We start from the raw sequence: 22,983 nt of genomic DNA, 5'->3' as shown, positions 1-22,983 counted from the left end.
GTGGCAGCAGCATTTCACAGTGTTCTGTAATGATTCTGAGAAACAAGATTAAATTTAGTGCAATGATGACAAGGAACCCATTCACTGTCATGAATAGGTCATATTTAAATTGTAGAAACATTTTACATCACAGGTTTATAATAACAAAGTCTAGAGTGAAGGAAATAAATTCAAAACCTGCTCTTCAAGCCTGAGAGCATATGTCTCAGTCCTACCTGAGGAGAGAAGGGAGCTGCTGCAGAAACTAACTTTATTCATGTGATAGAGAGTGACATTGCACCAGAGGAAAAGGGTCATCACTCCTGAGCTTTAAACAGTCTTTTAAACATCTTACGCCCAGATCTTTAAGTGATTTGGAGCTAAGGCTGCAAAACTGACCTTAGTGTAGTATTCTGGAGGGAGCTGGTGTAGCCAGTGTTGATAGATTGACATATTCTTGGCAGTATTTCCAACCTTTTGGCTGGAGTAGTCTATGGAGGCCCTTTGGGAAGTGTTTGGTGGCCCCTGTCCTGTTGTCTGACTACAGATGTGGTTGTCCTGTGATCCAGGTAAAGTAGGAATCAACCGTGTGGCAGCCACACGCCTGTCACATGTGCCTCCTGAGCCATGCTGGGACATGTAAGCAGCCTCCATTGTGTCACAGAGGGCATGAGCACTCCCCGCACGTGACAGACGGGAGGCCACGGAACTCCAGAGAGCAGGAGGAGGCAGCGAGGCAATCCCAGGAGGGACAACTGGCCTCTGGGCTGGGCCTGGTCGGTCTTACGCTCAGAGCATCCCATCGGATTAGACAGCACGCTGCCATATTTGCTGCTTGTGGGTTCTTTCAAAGTTAGGGCAAGGTGCAGTGTTACAGCCTGGTCAGATGTTTCTTTCAGTTGCAGAGAGGTGTGTAAATTTACTTACATGCTCTCTGAAACATCCTTGTTATCAGTTCACAGTTTGCCAGTGAAGATCTAAAAGTCTCCAGGAAAAACTGGGTCCAGTGGTGCAGGACATCTCCCAGAACTCTTTCCACAGCCACGTATTAACTGTTGAATGTAGGCTAAGAGCTACAGATCTTCCCACAATGTTGACTGGCTTTCTAGCAATAGCAAGCTCAATAACCCTGCTAGAGCACAATGCTAATCAATCTCTAATCGAGTCTCTAACCAGCCTGGAAAATGTGTTATCTGAGGAGCAGAAATTCATGTATTTGTCCTTTGTTGTTTATCTGCCTAGCACTTATAATAGCTTTTTCTTGCTATGCTACATCTTCTATGAGAAGCCTGATATGCTCACACAGATCTGTGCTTTTCCACTTCTTTTGTTGTGAAGATGCAGGAATGCTTAGTTTGTTAATAGATATAAGTAGATAATTGTGTTTAAAGCACAAGTTCATATAAGAATGCTTATTTTGTGCAACACGTATTCTAAGGCTCTGTATCAAATCTACGTACGTTATCCTTTTTCTTACAGCTGTTTTAGATCACTGCTGGTTAATAGCTGATTTTTTAATGTGTTAGTTAATTTCTTGCATAGAAGTTGTATTTATTTCACGGGTCCCCAAACTACACTGATACCTAGGTACAGGAAATGTGGTACATCTGATAATCTTTGGAGTTCAGCATTTGTTACAGGAACACCCGTGGGAAATTATTAGTCCAGTTCAACAAGGTGGATGACAGTAGCACTACTGCAGAATGAAATGGAGCTGAATAAAAAGGAGATGACAACAGTTTATATAAAATGGAGAACTGTCACACTGGAAGGAAGATATCAGCAGAATCTTTTGAGGATCAATCTATAGGACTTGACTTACTTAACATTTTAACTAATGATGTTGGCACAAAATGCAGAAGTAGAGGAATGGAATTTGGTGGTGGCAAAATGTTGTGAGGCATCATTAATATAAAGGATGATCAGAATATTACACAGGAAAAATGTTCTGACCTTGAGGACTCAAGTAATAGAAATGAGATTAAATTTAAAAGTATGGATGGCACTTAAGGGCTGCTAAAAAGAATTTCTGCTAGAGACTTATCAGTTGAAAATGACAGAGGAGGCAAAAGACCTGTGTGTAACAATCAGTCATAGAATAACTATGAGTCACCGATGTGATACAGCTGTGAAGAAAGCGATGTGATCCTAGAAAGTATCAAATGAGATATTACCTGCAGAGACGGGGAAACGTTAATGTTGTAGCAGCATGGCAGAGCTGGCTTTTGAAGAACCAGACACCCGTTTTTAAGAAAGATGAAATCCAGGTGGAGCAAGCATAGGAAGGGTTATAGGGATGATTAGGATGATACAGAAGCTTATGTTGTGCAAACAAAGTAAAAGGTTGTGGCTTGTTTAGTCCAGTAATATGAGGCTGAGAGGAGGCTGGATTGTTGTCCACATGCTCTTCAGGGGAGGAAATACCAGCATGGGAGAAAAATGACAGTTGACGCTGAAACAAACAGCTGTGACTGAATATAGGCTGGAAATTAGAAGGACATTTCTAGTTGTCAGATCAATGGGGTCTGAATCAGTAGCAGCAGTGGAGGAAGAAACGGATCAGGTTTAAGACGAAGCTCAGTAAGGTTGTGGAAAACATTATATGATGTGATTTGCTGAGTCTGTAGGGGACTAAATCTGCAGATTTATGAGGTTTTATGTTCTTCATTGCTGTTAATCACCTATGTGTGCATCATATATGGCACAGCTTGCTTAGACCATGCTATTTTATTTATCCTCAAATTGATACTGAACAGCAAGACGCAACCTTTCCTTTAGAGGTATCCTCTTTCCTACCTAAAACGTTGCTCAAAAGTACTCAGGTATCCTCTTCATATCTAAAACATTGCTCAGAAGTACTCAGACTCAGAAGAAGTATGTATTTATTAGGGGTAGTTTAGGTTGTACAAAAACTGGATTGTATTCTAAAAAAAAAATATGGAATTATTTTCATTTATGTTAATGCTACATTGCATATTTTTGGCAAAGGAAGAACAAAATGAATCTAAATAAAGCTGCAGGGTCACTAAGAGGACATAAACCACTTTTAATACCAGTAAAACTCAGGTCTTCTTTGATGATATGAGTGTGAACCTTTAAAAAGATGAAAAATACAGTGTCTGCTCTATCCATTGTATGTTCACTCCCACAACTAATTCACCGGAACAGTGTGGTAGTAACTTTTACTGAAGTAAGAGGTTTAATTTGGCTCAGAATACAAAAGGAACTTCTTGGAGGTTGCATTCCTTGCAATGTGAATTTCACCAGTAGAAATTCAAATGCCCATCATTTCTAGCAGTATCATAAACATGAAGGTTTTGGGAAGCTATAACTGTTGATCTTTAGATGACTGTCAGTAACAATTAACTATACAGGAAAGTTTTGCTATTAAAATATTTGTAATGGGCTGACTTTATTTTCTGACTTTAGGAAATAAAAATGATTTAAAAGTATGTGCAAGAAAAGAGGGGGCTCTGGTGAACAAGGCAAGTCCAGTTATCTAATTTCAAATGTGAAGTGGTTCTTCACATTACTCCCCTATAGTAATGGATGGGGAGGCGGGGATTTTATGTTTTAATAGAGCACTTTAAATGACGAGTGTTGTTATTAAAAGAAAGTAGAAGAAAATTCTTATGGGGAAGCATCTTGGATTAGCCTGGCTCACACTACCGGAGAAGACTCGTCTTCTTTGAAAAATATTTTGGTGTTACAATTACAGAATGATGTGGACTCTCTTCAGCGCAAAGTATCCACTGCTTCACCATTACGGACACTGCAGTAGCTGGCGCACAGGGTTCTGCAGAGAAACATTTCTTCCAGTATAAACATCTTTTTTGCAGAAAGTTGAAACATAAAAAGAGTGCAGTACACTGACATGTTGCTAGGCAGCAAAAGGGACATATGTCAAGAACCATCTATGTCTTTTTTATTACTACACTTCCTTTCCTCACACCTTCATCACACAAGCTGTTACGATTCTTATATACCCATAATATGGAGACAAAATGACACAGAACCTAGTTTTTCCTCTATTTCTCCTCCATTTTCTTTTTTAAAGATCTGGTGTTAAAAGTCAGGTACCTGGTGGGTCTAAGCTGGTTGAGGCATTACTCGTTTCAGGTCAGTTGAGGGCTTTTGATGTCTTTGGTGTAGCTGATTAATTCATTAGTTTATGGGCATCATGTTGAAGTCTTTTGGGCCTGGGTTACTCTCAGAAATGAAAGGAAAATCTCGCCAAAAGGGAGAATATTAACCTTAGAAATAAAATTGGCATCTCTAGGCTGCGAGGAGGTCAGCAGTGTTCTGCTGCTTTGCTTTGGCTGAGATAGTTAAGACCTGCAAAATGGTGACTGTCAGAAAATGGAGGTAATTTGAAAACATTACCAAGCAGGAGTTTTGAGATGGATTGCACTGACCACTAATGTATGTTGCTGACCATGTCTCTTATTCACTGAAGTACGTGTAGTTGCTTCCTAGGAAGTTTTCATTGAAAAAGCATTAAGGTCTCCCTCTTGCTCTCCCACAAACATTTATTTGTGTGAATAGTTTCAGTGACATGTATTTGTAAAGTGTCTTGTTTTAAAGACCTTTTGTTAATTGATTATGTATATATATATTTTTTTTTTACAGGGATGTATTTTACAGTAATCACATTCCATGGTTTTAAAAGCATTTATTTACTGTGAAACTATTACAGACCACTTTCAGGACATACTGTCTTCCTGACAACAAATGTCTCCTGAAATGAGAAGGAGCCTTTCTTAATTTAAAGTTTCAGTATTGGAATTTTTTTTACTATAGCTATTTAATAATCTCTTCCAAGTAGTTTCATATTTTCAATATCAAGATATTTTAAAAGGACTAAAGGGACTCAAATTTCTTTTCACTTCTATTGGACCAACTGTGATGAAGTAATTGTGTTCTGCAAACTGGCATTGGGACTACAAAAAATCAGCCAGGATTCATCAGCCAGAGCACTGCCTTTTTCCCTTTGTGCCCTATGACTATATGACTAATAAAATGTCTGTTTTTATTGTGTGTGGTCCAGCTGCAGAGTAAGAATAATCCTTGAAGATTAAATTAATGAAAAATCAATTTAGCAATCAAGTATTTCAGCCATAGTGTGTGGCCGAGTTAAGAAAGTATTATAAGCAGAATATAATTTGTTCAGCCATATAGGCAGCTGTTGCGTTTCTTATTCAGCCATCAATTCCTGCAAAACAGTTAGCTGAAATTAGGATAAAATAACAGTTGCAAACCACACTGTTAGAGCACAGTCACATGTGGAAACAACTGTAGTTGTTTTAAAAGTGACCGTTCTTGCTGCTTCCAACTGCTGTTCCTCTGGAGGTGGCTGGCTTCAGAGGGGGCTTTTGTCACCCCCTGCCTTGCCAAGTCAGCTTCAGCCACCACCATGCCCTCACTTGGAGCAGGAGTCTTCACAAGGGCCATTGTGGTGTCTCCTGTGGGCTGTGACTCCCGTTGGGAGGACAGCAAGCAGCTACGGCTGCTCTGACGTTGTTCCCACTGTCCCTACCGCCTGTGTTTGCCTGTGAGCAACAGGGATGAGCTTTTCCCTCTTGGAATGCTGCTGCTATAAGTATTTCAATAATATTTCCTGTCCTACTTCTATCAAACTGGGTGTAGCTTAGGAATTAGGCTGTAAGAGCAGTATTTTCAGTATTTGCAGTAAGCTTTCTGTTTCAGGTTCCCACGTGTTCAGTACCCATCTTTATGACATGAATGAAAATAATTAGTTTCTTCTTGATGAAATAATTGCCCCCAGTTTATGGTGCACCATAAGACACAGAAGACTTGGGAGAGGATTTGAAATTTGCTCTCAAGATTTCCAAGGGAAAATGATGATAAATTAAGGAAGACTTTGGGCTAATTATAAGTTTATGATTCCACTTTAGGGCTCCACTTCTCACAGCAAAACACCGACATAATAATGCAGGACAAGTCTTCCCTTTTTATTCATGGTACAAGGGTTTTTTAGTACCTACCATCTCTCTCACAGGGCATTATATGCTCACCTACATATTTAGGAGGAAAAGTTGTTCTCTGAAGGCTTATCTGTTGCAATATTTCCAGCTATCCTGTTTTAAAGCATTCACTAGTAGGCATATGTGTGCAATGCACCATGAACAAATGTACAAAAAAAAGATCATAAAAACTTATTTAGTGTATTGAAAGAGGATGTAGGTTCAGATGTTCTCCAACACTGCACCGCTACTGTGTCTTTTGGTAGTTTTACATGTAGGCGTTTGCTATTAGGTGTTTGCTATTGTTAAAAGTGACAGCTACATCCCCCTCTTTAAGCAAGCCTTTTTAAAAGTAAGAGTGATTTACATACGGTTTGCATATTTTTGTTCATCATTTCCATATGCTAATTGACAGTGCATTGCAGTGACAAATGGTATTTCATGTAGTCAGCCTAAATTGCACGGAGTTAGAGGAAAGTGTCTGCTCAAGGGCAGGGTCTCTTCTGGGTCTCAGCAAAGACTGAACTGCAGTTGACTCTCCCCAGTGACAATGAGGAGGGGTTCTGTATTGCACACTTTAAAAGCATAAGTAAATAAACTCCATAATCTGTTTCCTATTTTCAAAATCTATCTTGCAACTCCAGAAGAGAGTCATCCTTTGCTATCAGTGTCTTTCATGACACTGACTTTGTGCCAGATCATAGATTCGTAAAAAGAACCTGCATTTCTGAAACTTTCAGATAATGAGGATCTTAACTTTACCAGCAAAATCATATGTGAAGTAAATGTCTCTTTTAACTGTGCAGAGGAGTCAGGAAGTAGAACTGTGGTGTAGAGTGAGCCAGGTGAACACACCACTTTGTAGCATGGACTGTCTCGCCATGGAAAACAGCAACGCTGCAACAAGATTCATTTCTGCAGATTGCCAGGATGTTTTCCAAGAACAAGCAAGATCAGTGGGATACTCAAAAATATGTATTGCTCAAAAAGGTGTTAGATAGGAAAGGACACAGTAGGCAATAACTCCTTTAATGATATTTAGGTTGCTGAATATTGCAACAGTTGACCCATACTGGAACAATCTTATAAAGGGAGCCCACTGGGATCCTCTGCTCTGCAGCAGACACACTGGCATCAGTTTATATATTTTCTAGGCCACTACATTTCAAACAAGAGCAGTTTTTTATTAATAATGTCAGTGATGCATTGAGGAAAAATAGTGAAAAAGACAAAAAGAAAACCCGTATAATTTGCCATTGCAGTTACACCAATGTGATATCAATAATATGGATAATTCATCTTGCAGTAGTGTATTCCTGTGGTTAGCAGATATGGAAGTGGCTGATGACTCTTTCCTTCAACATATCCAGTTTTGCCAGCCGTACAGTTTTTATTTGATGTTTCAACAAGATTCCTGCTTAGTATCACGTTTAATAAAGACAGCATAGTAATTCCAGGTAAATCTAGCAGAATGATTCATAGATGGATTCATAGGGAGATTGTCATCTCACTGTGCCCGTTGAGTTGGTAGTCACCCTCTTGGGACTGGTTTGCAAACCTGACAGGGACCACTGCTACATTTGCCCAGCGTACCACAGCCAGTATAGTCATCATGGACTATGAGGGGAAATTGATTATTCCACATCAATCGGCTAGTTATATAAAGGTTTTCTATTTCAAAAAATCAGTATAGAATCTACCAAAATGGTCTTGATTTATGGAATCACTGGGTAGGCAAAAAAGACACCAGCCATGAAGATATGGTCATTTTTTGTTGTGATACTGGAGTGTAAGCATAGAAGTTTCTCTGGGGGAAAAAAAAAAAAAAAAAAAAAAAAGTAAGAATTTGTTGTGATTTCTGATCACATTTGGGTTAAAATTTACTTCTTGAAAAGTAAACAACGCTTTTTCATGACACTGTTAAGAATGTCATTTCTCAAGTGTAACTTGTTGCTCTGATGCAGTAAACAAAAATGTTGTTTTGTTAGTACTACCATTTGCTCTTAAATCTTCTCACAGTTGCATGAAAACCTGTGTTCTGAAATTCAACCGTTCCCATCACCTTTCTTGAGATTCCGCAGTGTTGGGTGCATTTATCACTACTTAGAACATACGGAGCACTGATGACTTAACAAACAAGTGGCAAACACAAATGCTTCAATGGAAAGGCTTTGGGTGACCTTCTTGTGAGTGACTTCATGTGAGCACCCTTTGAAGGACATCAAATGGAGCAGACAGCTTTTGACTTGGGAAAGTAAAATATGAATGGGATAACGTACAAGTGATGAAACTTGGAGGAAAAAAGCAGGTGGAAATAACAGAAGAGCAAAAGTGCAGCTCCCCTATGTATCATCCCCACGCAGAGCGAAGGCTTTCTGTGAAGTTGCCTCTTTGGGGGTGTAGCCTGCCATCTGCCTCAGAAGTGCTGGATTTTTAGGAGAAATTAAAGGTGAGAAATGTCACTCGGAGCCACTGTTTGTGACTACGCTGCACACCACCTCATGGGAATAGCTCTGGGAAATCAAACTCATGCTGCTTTTGCCAGCATGACGCGCGTATGGTTGGAAGCTCCTTTTCCACCCTGGTAGGATATTGCGTGAATGTGTAGGCAGAGAGGATTAGCCTAACGAAATTCAGAATCACTTTGCTAAGTGTTATTGCTCCTGGAGTATGCACGCTATATAGACACGAGGGTTGTACTGTAAGAGAGGGTCGATACTTTCTTCTTTCAGAAGTATGGGTAATATAGGTCCCTATATACTGGTATGGGATTTATCAGCAGTAATGGGTGAGACTCAGTTGCACGGTGTGGCAAAACCAAACCACGCCACGAATCTTTCCTGCAGTTTTGTGACGTGCGTTGTGCTATATTGGGCAGCTAGTGTGGGCACCTGCTGGGTGTGAAGCCCAGGGGAGAAGAGTCTTTAGCATCACGCTGGTTACTGTGAGTTGTTTTCAACGTTACCCTGCATACATTCAGATATTTAATGAGTTATTTAGAAGTTTCAAGCCATAGTTTAGGCTGTCAGAGCAGTTTCACTCTTTTACAATGACAAGCAAAATAGTCATCACTTTTTAAGAAACAGTTGCCTCTGAGGTTCTTGCAAAGGCAGGAAACAACAAGAATTTCAGGCTCAAAAACCTGCAAGAATAAACTCCCTCATATCACTTTTAGCAGTTCCTAACTCTAACTAAATGTGAGGTATGCAAGAGTAACCTTTTAATTTATATTTCTAGCTGTGCTTGTTCCAGGAGCAGGAGAATAGGAGGGATGTGGATAAAGCACTGTATGAAATACAAGAGTGCTGATCAAAAAAAATGTAAATGCCATGTTCAGCCCAAGGTTTGTGCAGAGGTCTGGGAACAGCTCTTACTTGTCTAAATTGCTTCCCTTATGCCTCACTGTGGGCAATTTTTCCTCCTTTTCTATGTTTTGTAGCAAAATTATATTTTAGTTTTAATCCACAATTTTGCTGAGAGGAAAAAAATGCAGAATTCAGTTTGTATTAGCAAGTAGTTGCAGAGCAAAGCCCATGTTTTCTGAGGTTTTCAAGTTCCATGCAGTGTGCTTTACTGATATAATCCAGACACGTAGGGAGCAGAAACAGTGCAGCTACCTGTCCTGTGTCAGAGTGCAGCGCTCCTCGTCTGCCCTTACCTCTTACATGACTAACTTCACAAAAATGAAGATAATTTTCTTCAATTCTTCTTATTGTTATGCAAGCAAAATTCCTGCTGTTTAAGTGGAGGCCCAGGAGAGGCAAGGATTTGTCCTTGAACAATGTCTGAAGTAAGATCAGGTTTAAAAGGGGGGGACAAAATTGAAAATTTTCAAATATGAGTGTAGTGAAGTAAGAATGACTTTAGGCAGAGATATTTTTCTATGGTAATGGGGAAAAAAAGACTTTGTAGGAGTGTTACTTTCTATTGTCCTTCTGTGTAATGGATGCCCACAACATAACAATTTTGGACTGCCATTTTCTGCATTTGATTCTAGCATCTTTTTTATTTCTCTTTCAACAAAAGTATGAATTTGTTCCTACCAAGCTTGCTATTATATGGTGTTAGGCTTTGTAAACAAATAAGTCAGCTAACAGTTCACTGCAGTAAGCAGCACACAATTTTTTCCAGATCCTAAGTTGAGCTTGCAAAGTTGCTGTTAAAAAATACATTGTTAGTTGTGAAATATGTACAAATTATTTAAAATCCAGGGGGATATTTAAAAAGTGTAGGTATACAGCACCATATTATCATGTTTACATTGCAAGGTTTTTTATTCAGAGTCCTGTTTGACAATAATGAATGGGAAAGATACCAAAATAAATTGGGTTTCCCACATTAGGTGATTTATCGACACTTTTCAAATTTGGTAGATTTTGAAAAAATATATTTAATTTGTCAAAGAAATGTTTTGAATTAAATAGTCATATTCATGATAAGATATCAGAACATCAAGTAACGGACCTGGATCATTCTCCCTGATGTCAACAGGGATGCTTATTGACAGCATTGCACTGTAACCCTGTCGACACTCCTGAAAGACAAATGTTATTCCTAAACTTTTAAAGAAGAACATTCCACCTTGAATTTCTTCAGTTCTGTAAGAAAATATGTTCCAAGAGGATTTTTTTTATATGTTTCCCATCTAGCATAGATTTTTATATTTTGGTTTTTTTTTTTTTTATATTTTTGTGTAATTGAATTAAGAATTGTTAGGTTGCTATTTGAAGCATGGGTTTCTCTGTGATCTCTTTGAACTTAGTTGTTAATAGCTATTAGTAGCCATGACTTTCACGCGTAATTGAATGCAACCATCACCTCTGTTGCTTTCCAGCTGTTCATTTTTGGAAGCAGGTATGGTGGACCAGGGTAAGGATCATGTCACGCTTGTCCTTTCTTTTTCCATTTTTCTTTTTCTTAAGTTTTTAGCTGGGCTGTTGTTGGGCACAGATATTGGTCTGGGTGGTCATTTGGGTTGATCCCCTGTGGTGGTTGTTACGTTTTGTGTTCAAGGGTTCCCTGAAACTGTCCTGACAGCAGCAGTTCAGCATCGTCATGGGAACCAAATCTTTCCTCTAGTGCTTCTAGAAATCACAGTGAGTTGTTGTAGCAAAAACATATCAAGAAGATGATATAATGACTCTCTGTGAAATGTGGAAAATTGTGTCATGCAGCTAAAAGGACCAAAAACATAGGAAGAGACTACTTCAGCTTCAGCACAGACTTGTTACAGCACTTACTACTGATGTTACCTTTTTCAAGTTAAGAGCATTCTGCATTACTTACTGCATAAAATTTTGTTAAAAAATCCGTATAATGTGTGTTCTGACTGAAGCTTATATACCTGTTACTTTGCTTGTCCTTTCCTGAAAGTGGTTCTTTATTATTTGATGTTATTTTGTCAGGCATCAGATTTCTATAGCTGAACACAGGGCACTTGCCTTCGTTTTAAGGGTAATAAACAAGCTGCACTTTTAATACCAACAAAACATTTTAAAATGGTAGAATATTTTCCTGATTATTTTGTCTAGTGTGTTGAATACCTTTTTACTTTCTCTGCAGTTAGCTTCCATGAGCTTGAAACACAAAGAAAAAGAGAGTGGGAAAGCAAGCTTTGCTGCAGAAAAAAAATCAAAGCCAACCACCAATGGCTTTTTGAAAAAGAGTGTTCTGGTTGTTATAAAACATGTATATAACCGACAACTGATATTATCCACTGGTGAGATATTGTTCATACGTCTACAGCATAAAATTACCAGAAAAATCATGCTGGTTATCAATCCACATGTGCTCAATGGAGCTGGAGGATTTTGAGAATGCCATGTGTATCTTTTATCATATCACCGTAACCCCTCACCTCCCACGAGTTCTCCAGATACACTCCCTGCTACGTTATGTCCCGTTTGATGCACGTATCAACACATTTCACCTCTGATATTTTTCACCTGAATGCAGACCATGCTGTGATGCTTGACTGACAGTGCTTGAGCACGAAGTCCTGTTTTCAGGGAAGGGACAGTCTTTCTCTTTCACATCACCTACCCATGGGCTTCAGTCTTGCCATGAAAAGAAGTCTTCCAATGTTGAGAAGATCAGCTGTGCCTATATGGCAAATGCCTATATAAGCATGTTGTGCCCACAGGCCGAGATGACCAGATGCTGTGTGGCCATTTTCATCTGGCTCAGAGCCCAAACAAATATATCCTGCCTCTTTGCAGGGTTTACTTGCTCAGACATGATGCTATGCTATACAAACATATAGTTGTGGGGTTATTTGGAGTGTTAGCAGAGCCTACAGTATATTTTATAGACACAGTACTGCCTACAGTTTGTTTTACAGACACATTCATGGCTATGTTTACACTGTACTAACTACAGCGAAGGAGTAGCTTTAACTAAAACTAGCTGTCATAAGTCCTATTGCTAGCCTTCTCTCAGTAGAAGGGAGCTTGTGGAGAAACACAGAAAGCATCCAAGAGGAAAGCTAAATTCTGCCTAAGCTGAACCCTTGAGGTCCCAGCAGCCTGTGCCTGTCCTCAGGCTTCTCATCAGACGTGGTGGTGGTGGTGTGAGGTGTTATTCTGGCAGATACAAACTGGACTGAAGCCAAAAATACGATTTATCAGAGTTGCAGCTAATGAAAAGTGGATGTTGCTGATGATTTTGCCTGGATGTAAATCAGGAGCTTTAGAAGTGAAAAAGCAGTCCGCTACCCATGGTACTCTGTCTCCCTCACTCACAGCTTCTCTTTTAATGTTTCTAAGGGTGAAAGGGACCTATGCATTATTCAGATCAGGACTTTGTCAGTTGTTTATTCTTCCCTCGTATAGGCTGTAAATGTTTAATAGTCTTTCTAGAATACATGTAAGACTTTTTTTTCTGCCTCAGCTTGCCATCCAAATTTGGTTCAGATGAGAAAGTGGGGATCAGAAACTGGTAGAATTACACTTGTGGACATCTCTTCAGAACAACTTTGCGCCAGCAAATATAGCTCAACAGATCTTCCTACATGTTTTTGTAGCAATAGTTTGAATGTTTATATAATTGGTGGGGGGGACGGGACAGGTGGGATCTGAATATCCCCAGCGTAATGGTCAATTTCTTTGCAGGTGGCAATTGGTGTGGTTCCGGTGACTTGCTTGATTTTTGTAGAATTGTTTGGATTCAGATCAACAAGAGATTAATCAAGTTGATTGCTGTGAAATGTGTGGGTTGGTCCGTTAACCCACCACCAGCACGAACACACCACATAAGGCAGATACTTATTTTCTGCATCAATTAGGCTTTGGTTTTGAGCTCTGTGTAGGTTCTGCCCCAGACCAGCTTGAGTATCTGCATAAAAGAATTGTGGCAGTATGTGAGAGTATGGCCAATATCACTTTATCTTAATGTCATTTTGCTCATGCTTTTACACAATTTTTTGTTTCATGCCATGTTTAGTATTCTGCTAGGTCAGATGAAGTCAGGGGTCAGGAGTGTGCTTGATTTAATACAAATGGATTGTTTGCCTGGTTTTTGTCTGTTCCTTTTGGTGTCCTGTCATTTGAATTTTATGTTTTTCCTTTATTTCTTGAGACGACTTTTCTAGGTATCATTTTCTGTGCTGTGTTGGTCCTTTATGCTGGTACAGATTGCATTTGTTCATCTAAAATGCCTGTCCTGCACAATTTCCATCATTTTTACGGTCTTACATTTTGTCATTTTCTGCTCGAGTTTGGTTGTGGTTTGTTATGTTTTGACAGTGGATTGTCATACAGCTGTGAATAACCTCTTTGGCTCGCCTTTAAAACTTTCTTCTTTGTAGTTGTTGAACAAAGTTAACTGAAATACTCTTTCTTCAAACAGAATGATTAACATGGACAGAAGTGTGAGTGGCTGTATACTACAACAAGGCAAGCCATTTGTTCTGGCTTTATTTGCATCCAGAGTGCAGATTTTTTAACGCAAATATAAATATTCTCTTTGTGAAAATATTCATGTATAGATCTTTGCTGGGGAGTGATGGTTTTGATTTATAAGGTGTGGAAGTTTTACAGTTAAAACTGGAGCCTCCTCATCTAAGGTATGCATTTTGTCAGTGGAAAAAGAATATGGGTAACCCCCTCAAAGATTTATCTTCTCCAGGCTAAAAGTCGGCTTAGACCATAGGCTTCCGCAGAACTCTTCCTGCCATGAGAAACTTGTGCGGGCTCTGAGTTTTCATTTTATGATCAGTTATCAGACTCCCTGAGTTCCTAGAGTGTTGTCACTGGATACAGAGTGACAACTTAAAGCTTGAAGCTGGTACAGTGCAGGGCCAGTGCTCTGTTATTTGTATTTGGACCTGAGGTGGTGGTGCTGAGACTGGAAGCTGACTGTGAGCCAGCAATGTGCCATTGAGCAAAGAAGCCAACGGCCTCCTGGGCTGTATTTGGGAAAGTCTGAGAGAGGTGATCCTTCCCTCGGTGCTGGTGAGACACAGTGGAGCAGGATATTCCATCTGGGCTCGCCATTTAGAAGAAAGACATGGATGTACTGGAGCGAGTCCAGAGAAGAGCCATGAATATGATTAAGGGCTTGGAGGATCTGCCATGTGAGGAGAGGGCTGAGAGCTGAGACCGTGCAGCCTGGAGAAGGGGTGTTGTATCAGTGTATGTAAATACATGGTGGGGACAGAGTAAAGAAAATAGAACCAGACTCTTCTCAGTGTTGCCCAGTGAAATGCAAGAGACACTAGGCGCAAAGCGAAATGCAGGAAAATCCATTTAAACGTAAGAGAAAGCATTTTCCTTGAAGGATGGCCAAACACTGGCACAGGTTACCCAGAGAGGTCGTGAAGGCTCTGTCCTTGGGGATATTCAAAATCTAAATGGACACAGTCCTAGGCAACCCACTGCAGGTGGCCCTGCTCTGAGCGGGAGGTCACACCAACTGATCCCCAGAGGTGCCCTCCAAGCCCAGCTGCCACCTGTGAGAGGGAGCTTGGACTCCACCGCTTGCTCTCCACATCCCCAGGTCCACACTGCCTTAGCCTCGGGCTGAAATGCTCGAGATCTAAAGACTGAATTTTGTAGTGAACAATTCTTTAAAGACTCATAGCGTGCCATCAGTATAATAAGGGAAAGGATTGGGAGGAAATTTTATTGTAATGGGTAAACTGGCTGAGCCTTAATGAAAAACTATGCTGATGTAGTTTAGCTTTGTACTGAGGCATATAGGGCTTTTAATAGATGTTTTTGAACTGTTTTTACCAAAGTAGCAAAATATTGTCTCTCTTCAGAGATAATGGATTTGAGACTGAGTTGTAGATTGTGTCTATGAGAATAAGGTCATAAGGTGTGGGGAGTTAAGCCGAGGTCTCATTGCCATTAAATTTCTGTTACTTGTTCTTGACTCAAGTGTGTTTTAGAGGATTGAAGTGCTAGTTAGAGACTTTCGAGAAAAGGAAATACACTGTCAACTGAATCAAAATTATACAGGCAAATCCTCACCAGGGTAAAATTTTGTTAGAAAATACTTATTGGAGAAAAAGCAGAGCCAAACCTTATACAATGATTGAATTACACTGGATAGAAGGAACTCGACAGGGAAACCTGAACATTTACAATTTTACAAGCTTTAGTATTTTGGGTTATAGCTTTTACCTGTAGGCAATATTATTGATATAAAATAAATAAGTTATTACAGATATCATGAAAGTATCATGAATCAAAACAAAATCACCCCAAAACATTGGCTTCTGGATGTGGGAAGGATGCAAGTCACTCTGTCACTGTGCTGAATCCTTGTTACTCATCCCACTTTGCAGTTTTCTTATGAACTTGAGAACAAAGGCAAGATGGTTGGAAACCTTAGATTTCTCAGTTTCCAGAAATTGCTAGGTAGATCCTTAAAGATAAAAATGAAATTATGAGGACATGGGAAGAATGTATATACAGCTGAATTTACTCCTCAAAACCTGTGCTTTATTAGCAATATGTAGTACTTTTTCTGTCTTTTGAACTTCGTGGAGTTTAAAATTTACAGTGTGGGTAGATTATGCAGATGCTTCATGAATGTTTAAATACAATATAGTATATTACCAGTATACTACTATTAATAGTATACTAGAATACTGTAGTATATTATTATTATTATTATTATTATTATTATTATTATTATTATTACTGCTGAAATAGATTTTAAATCATCCATCTAATTTTATGTAATATTTAATTTGTATACATAACTAGAAATTTTCTGTAAGTGGAAATTATTAATACATTATAATTTTTATTCTATAAGTAGTCTAAATGATAGAAGCCCAATCTTACCCACTAGATAGAGAGAAAAAAAAGGACAGGTCTTTGTGCCAGATTCTGCCTTGGATATACGTGGGTGGTTTAATCAACATGGCCCACACGTCTCCGAAACAGAATTTGGACTTATTAGACTGTCTTTTCACTGCCTGTCGTGCCATACTGTCAAATCTGACAGTAGCTTTTCCTGGGAATTGACAGATTCATGTTGTTTGGGTTTGAATCTGCTCACCAGATAAGGTATGATAAAGGTGGAGGGGTGTTCCTCCAAGCAGCCTCCCTTGCAGCTCTTCCAGAGAGCAGGACACAGTTCTGAGAACTGGAGCTTTACAGCTGCCCAGCTTCAGGGAGGGATCCCTTCCTCCACATCCCGGCCAGATGGACTGTGTCTGGGAGGGAACACACCTGATGTACTGTTTCACTGGGACAAATGGGGGCAAATAGAAGTATAGGCAGTATAACAGCAGTGGCATCACTATTTAATTCCATTAAGTTGTGCTTTGTGTGTAGAAATTTATTTCAGTTACAAAAACATACGTAGATGAAAATGCCAAGCTCTGGCCCACACAGATGACAATTAACAATTAACAGAAAGCTCAGGCTTTCTTCTGCAGTGCTCAGCAAGGCTCTTTTGCAATCAGTGGGAAGTCTTCTCCTGGCTTCCTAGCCCTTACATCTGGCTAAGGGAGTTAGTTGCAGCATCTCCATTCAGTTACTGAGATCCAACTGTGATAATCTCTCAAGCAAGAGACTGTCATGGTCTGCCTAGAGCTTTACAGAACAGCTCAGCATTTTGTGCTGGGAGCCAAAAAAACCCACAGCCCCAACCAGTGGACTTCCTGAAGCCACTCTATAGCACACTGATGAGATCAGCAGCTGCAGGCAGCACCAGAGCTTCCAGGCCGAGCTCCTTTAAGCTATAGGCACAGGGTGTTTTTTCATTCTGTTGCTGATTCTGTGGAACTTTTAAAGCCTCTTTCTATTTTATGGATTTATTTGTGTCTGTTTTATTACTTATTTTATATCCTAGTTCTAATTGAAGACATAGGACTTGACAGGATTCAGAGCTGCAAAAACCAGCCTGGAAGCAATAAAACCAATATTTTTATTTCACTGATTAACACTTCCATTGTTTCATTTCTGTACCAACTTGGCAGTTACCTTGCATGATGTATATGCTAAATCTGAGTCCCTGCCCCTGAGAGCTTCTACCGTAAAGGCAACACAAGAGCAGTTTGATGAGCAAGGAGGGGTTTGCTATCAAGCCCTGCATCTGCAAAGGGGCTGTGAACCTCCATTCTGTAGAGAGGGCACTGAGATTTTGACAGCCTATCTTTGGGACACAAAGGGAGGAAGCGTCCTAGCCCACAAATAATACCAGTTTCCTGTGAACTAGAAAAACATGTTTACTTTGTATTTTATAGAAATCTTCCTTGGGAGAAAGAAAAAAAAAAAACAAAACACACCAACAAACAACAAACCCCAATAGTACCATCACCACCACATGGTCTGTGGTGGTACCACAACTACATTACAAAGTATTTTTTTAACTGGCTTTCTGCCCATAGCTAGTCTGAGGCTTGCAAAAACCCTGAGCTTCACAAGTTATGGCCATTCCCACCTAGAGATCATGGGACTTCTTGGCTCAATTTGGCACAAAAAAATAATTTTAGACTTAAACATGTTCCTGAGAGTATTTTACACTCGGGCAAACATTTAAAAGAGGAAGTAAGTGATAGTACAGCATAAAAATAATGATTTCTAGGATCAGGATGACAGAGGGGCACCCTAATTGTTACCATTCTGTGTTCAGGCCAAAAAGCAGAACTGTGACCTAAGCGCGTCCCTTCCCAAGAGGCAGGCCTTGGACCATTTATGTCATATGGTTTCATTCTTTTCAGTTCCCCAGGAATGATACTTAATAAATTACATATAATACATCTGTTACTGACCTATAAAGCTTCTTGCCTGTGTTTATAAATTTAATTAATTGATTTCTGGACCGCTCATATTTAGGAGCATGTCACAAATCTACCTGTCTAAATTGCATTTAGATCTCTGATCCACTGTAAAGGTATAGAAAATCACATGTATCCAAACTGTTACACCACTAAATTGGCTAAAAGTACATAATTCCAGCGGATGACTGCATTATATTTTGTGCAAAATAGTCACTGCAGATATGCTTTTCTTATAGACATTTTCATATAAATAACTATTACCTGTTACTAAATCCAGCTGATCTTTGTCAGTTTGCTTTGCTATCCGGGGATTTTCTAGCACAAATGAAACAAAAGTTAAGGGGCAGTGCCCACGCCTCATGGGAAATAGTGCATCCCCAAATACTCAGCTAGGGATGAAGGATGCTGCCCAAGACAAAATGATGATTCAAAGCAGCATTCCTGTGATCTGGAATTAACGCCTGAATGCTGAGGGGCAGATGAATTTTCCTTCTAGTATATCCAGTAACTTACAATGCAGGGTGTCACATTTCACACTATAAAAAGGCCTTTTCTGAGTAATGGGACTGTAAGAGCCTGCTAGTATTTGTATACATGCAGGTATTTCGTAAGCCTGAGTATTGAGCACAGAGCTTCAGCATCTGCAGTCATGGCTATTCTAATGTATTCTTGCAGGGAGATGATATAGCATTTATTATTAATATTGTTTGATAAGTCCTATTAAAAGGTCTTCTTTCTACTTCTTATAATTTTGACAAATTTGGCCCAATAAAGGTGAAATTGTTTTTGCTTATGGTTTGTTCATTTTTATTTAAGCCAAAAGGATTTCTTTTTTCCCCCGAAATGGAAGAATATTGTTTTGTCTGTGTTATTAAAGTCTTGAAACTTTGTGTTTTAAATGCCCAAGAATCTGTATGCTCTGGAGTAGGGTTGCTCACCTCTGTGGCAGGTGTTTCCCTTTGGTTGTCTTTGTGGAAATCTGACTGAATTTGGCAAATTTATAAATCTTTGGGGGAAAAAAGTGCCCATTCTCGACTACTCGGTGCAGGCTTTGCTAGAATTTGACGGCTAACATTTCCAAGGACTCCCTTTCCCAGGAACATAGTGTGGCTTTCCGTAGGAGCCCAGTGGGGCTGTCCACCTTCCAGCTGTAAAGAGTAACTGGTGGTCCCACGAAGAAAGTAACTTGACCTGCGTGTGGTGGAAAAAAGAGGGAAGAGGAGTCAAAAAAAAAGAGAAGGGAAAAATTCAGGGCAAGATGACACCGATGGGAGAGAAACAGAAACCAGGAGGTGAAAGAAGAAGGTGAAGGATGATTCAGTAAGGGAGAGTTGGACATCAGTGAGAAAAACATGGGGAGATGTTTGGCTGGGTGGGGGACACAGGGGGACGAAGTCCTCTTGCCTGGTCCATTGCTGGGTGAGAAGCTGAAGGAAGGCAGGAGGAATGAGGTTTGTTTAGAGAAAGAATCTGCTGCTAGGAAGAGGCAGAATGGGGAAAAGATCAGAGGGAGAATCTTGGGAGGAAAAATAAAACCAACGACAAAGAAAAACAACAACAACAAAATGCCCCAAAAAACAAACACCAACAAAAGAACCCCAAACAAACAAAAACAAACAAACAAAAACAAACAAAAAACCCCCACATGCACTACCAAAAAAAAAAAAAAAAAAAAAAATCAAGCTCCAGAAGGATGACTTAGACTGCTGAGGCAGCGAGCCTGGGATGAGGAGCTGGGGCTGCCTGGCTGGGTAGGAAGGACACTGAGAAAGCCTGTGTGTGAGGCTGGCATTATTTCGGGGAGAGTGGAAGAGGCTACAACTAGATACCTGAGCCTGCTTAAGTAAGGAGAATGAGGAAATTGAGTGGATTTGGGAAGGGTAATGAGCCTCCCTGAGCAAGAGAAAAAGGGGCAGCATGTGAGGCGGGGGAGAGAAGACAGGATGATATGAGTGTTGCACAGTAAACTCGGAAGATAACCAATGCAAAGCAACCAACCATAAGGTGAGAAAACAGGATTGGACCATGGGGGTAGGTGATCAAAGAAACTGGAGAAAGAATAAAGAGCAACAGTTGGATAGGAGACAGAACTGGAAGGAGGTCTGGCTGCAGGGCTCTCCAGGAGGATGGAGGCAGAAAGCTTTGCAGTAGCTGGGCTGGAAGGATGCTAGAAGGAAAATCTGGCTGGCAGCCCAGCCCACAGCAGGGGTGCTCTTGGGGTTCTTTTGGAGGGCTCTCAGGGACCTGACAGCAGGAAAGGAACTGACAGGAGTCTCCCCTTGCTCCACCTGGTACTGCAAATCCTTGCTCTTGGAGCTCCTGTGGCAAAGAACTGTGCATGGCTCTGAGGGTATCCATGTGGTCCTCCTTTAGGGAAGTGTGGTGTGGGAGGGATGAGCACTACAAAACCATCCTCAGATGGTTTGGTCTTAAAAATGTATTCTGTGGACCAAAAGTCAAGCTCTAAAACATGAAGTTCCACCAGCAGTGGCATGTAAGGCTTTGTTCAGCCCTGTTGGTGTGATATTACACCATATGCTATTCAGACTGTACTTACCATCATTGTCTGTGACAGCCTCTGGGGAACTGCCAGCCCAAAACCAAGCTGGTGTACAGCTTGCTCTGTGTTCTGCAAGGTGTGAGGTCACATTTCTGGTGCAAAGATGGCTAAACTACATCCTGAAGTGGCCACAGCTATCAAGTTGTCCCACACGTTACTTGGAGTCCTCCTAGGAAGCAACTTCAGCTGGCTCTGGCAGAAGATACCTGGTGTTGCTAAAATCCTGCTGAGATGTGCAGTGTCAGGCACAGGTGGAGTGTGTACATCCACACCTGAGCACATCCATCACTGCCAGAAGGGGAAGAAAAGCAAGTTTGACATGTTCATATTCCCGTGCCCAGGAAAGGATAGTCTGTACGCATGCAGCAGAGCTAGGGGTGCATACACACACACACACACACACACACACACACACACACACACACACACACACACACACGCTTGAATGCTTATATACACAGTTATGTTTTGGAGGAGAAAAATCAAGGAGAAGTCCTTTGCACTTACAATGCACAAAGTTTGTGATGATCCCTAGAGTTTATAGGAGCTGTTTCACAGCCTTTTTTTGTTATCGGAAGTACCATCTCCTGCATCAGTAAGCTTTGTTACTGCTGTAGAGAGTTTCCTATTTATCCTAGAAATTAGGTGATCTTTTTAACCCATTGAGTGCCTAAGGAAGAGAACCAAAACCTTGAAACCACTTCAGTCTTCTGTGGCAAGGCAAAATGGTGAGCCAAGAACAGGTCTCCTTATTAATACGTGTTTCCACGAATGTTTCTTCAGGAGGTGAATATTAGCTATAATCCTTTATGCTGGACATTTGCAGCATTTTACAGACAGGCTCTGCATATCCTTGTGTGCACCTCTGTTCCTTTTCATCCTTTTGGTCCCCCACTTTGTTGTTCACAGTAGCATACCCCTGTGGCAAGCATAGATAATGCTTACTAGGAAAACTAATAAGAATAAGGTATTTAATGTATTTCTAGCCTTCTTTAATGTGTTGTAGCTGTGAATACAAGGCAAAAAACACCACCATATGACCATGGTACTTTGGAAATGGTCTATAAACTGCAGTTAAAATAGTTTCAATATATTTATGCAGCGCATAAGTCACGTGAATAGAGTTTTATCACGATCAGTAGGAATGCTGGATTTTCATATCACACGTTCGCTGCTTAGGATGATTAGCAGGAAATTTAATTTGCACTAATTAGCCTTAGGGGAGTAAGAAATTAACTTAATGGGTAAATTTCACGTTTTACAATATACCATACCAACATAGAAAAATTTGAGGTAAAGCTTGAGTTGAATCCTGTGCTGATACACTGGACTTCAGTTTTTTCTAAATTAAATTAAAAGACTGTAGAAAATTAATATATGCATGGTGAGTGGGTGGTTTTTTTAGGAGCTAGAGCCATAGAATAGTCATTCAACTTATTCATTAAAGTGTCAGCCACTTCCAGAGAGCATGGTTTATTTTGTACATTAAATTACATTAATATCTAATACTACAGCGAAAGCTTTAACACGTCTTTATTTTCTATTTTCACATATTTTCATTATATAATGTGTGTTATGACTGTACATGCAATATTGCACATTGTAATGCACAAAGCAGAAACAGCTTTCACAGAACTACTGTGAAAACGCAGTACGTTTTAATTTACAACACCCACTTGCAAATACATTTTTAGGGTCAGGAACCTTTGTTCATATGCTGGCAATATTCCTTTATTTTTTTTTAAAAATTACTTTTAAAGTATACCACAAGTGAGAGAGACATGAGTCACCGCGTAGTCCTGATAGACAATCAAGAATTAGGAACTAATAAACTCTAATCTTGCCTGTTGATGGGGACTTTTCTATCTCATTCTTCCAAAATACAGTTTAGATCACTTGTTTTTTCCCTCTGTAAAATGGAGGCGATTTTTATGTATCCACAACTCAGAATTACTGTGGACTGATTAATGCATGCAAAGCAATGAGTCATTCGGTATGGAAGTATTGGTCTATTATAAACTGAAGTGTTCTGTCATGCCAGTCTTGTGGTTGCATCTGAATTTATCTGTAAAAAAGGAGATGGAAAACATCAGTTGCATACGAGATAATTGCCTTTGATGTCAGCGCTTCTGCTGGTTTCTGCATCTGAAGTACTCTCAGAAGCTCACCATTACTATTACGTATTTGGAATTAGACTTTGTAGTACTTACTTGAAACTGCTT

The 22,983-nt window shown here is 40.0% G+C and overlaps 1 protein-coding gene across 11 annotated transcripts in view; it reads left to right on the top strand.

Annotated features, from left to right (window-relative positions):
- Positions 1 to 22,983, top strand: part of LDB2 (LIM domain binding 2) — a 218,413-nt gene that overhangs the window by 141,793 nt on the left and 53,637 nt on the right. The window lies entirely within an intron of this gene.

The sequence above is a fragment of the Patagioenas fasciata genome, chromosome 4 (assembly GCF_037038585.1).
Source record: "Patagioenas fasciata isolate bPatFas1 chromosome 4, bPatFas1.hap1, whole genome shotgun sequence".
Classification (NCBI taxonomy): domain Eukaryota; kingdom Metazoa; phylum Chordata; class Aves; order Columbiformes; family Columbidae; genus Patagioenas; species Patagioenas fasciata.
The sequence above is the reverse complement of the archived record's forward strand: the minus strand, read 5'-3'. Positions and strand labels throughout refer to the sequence as shown.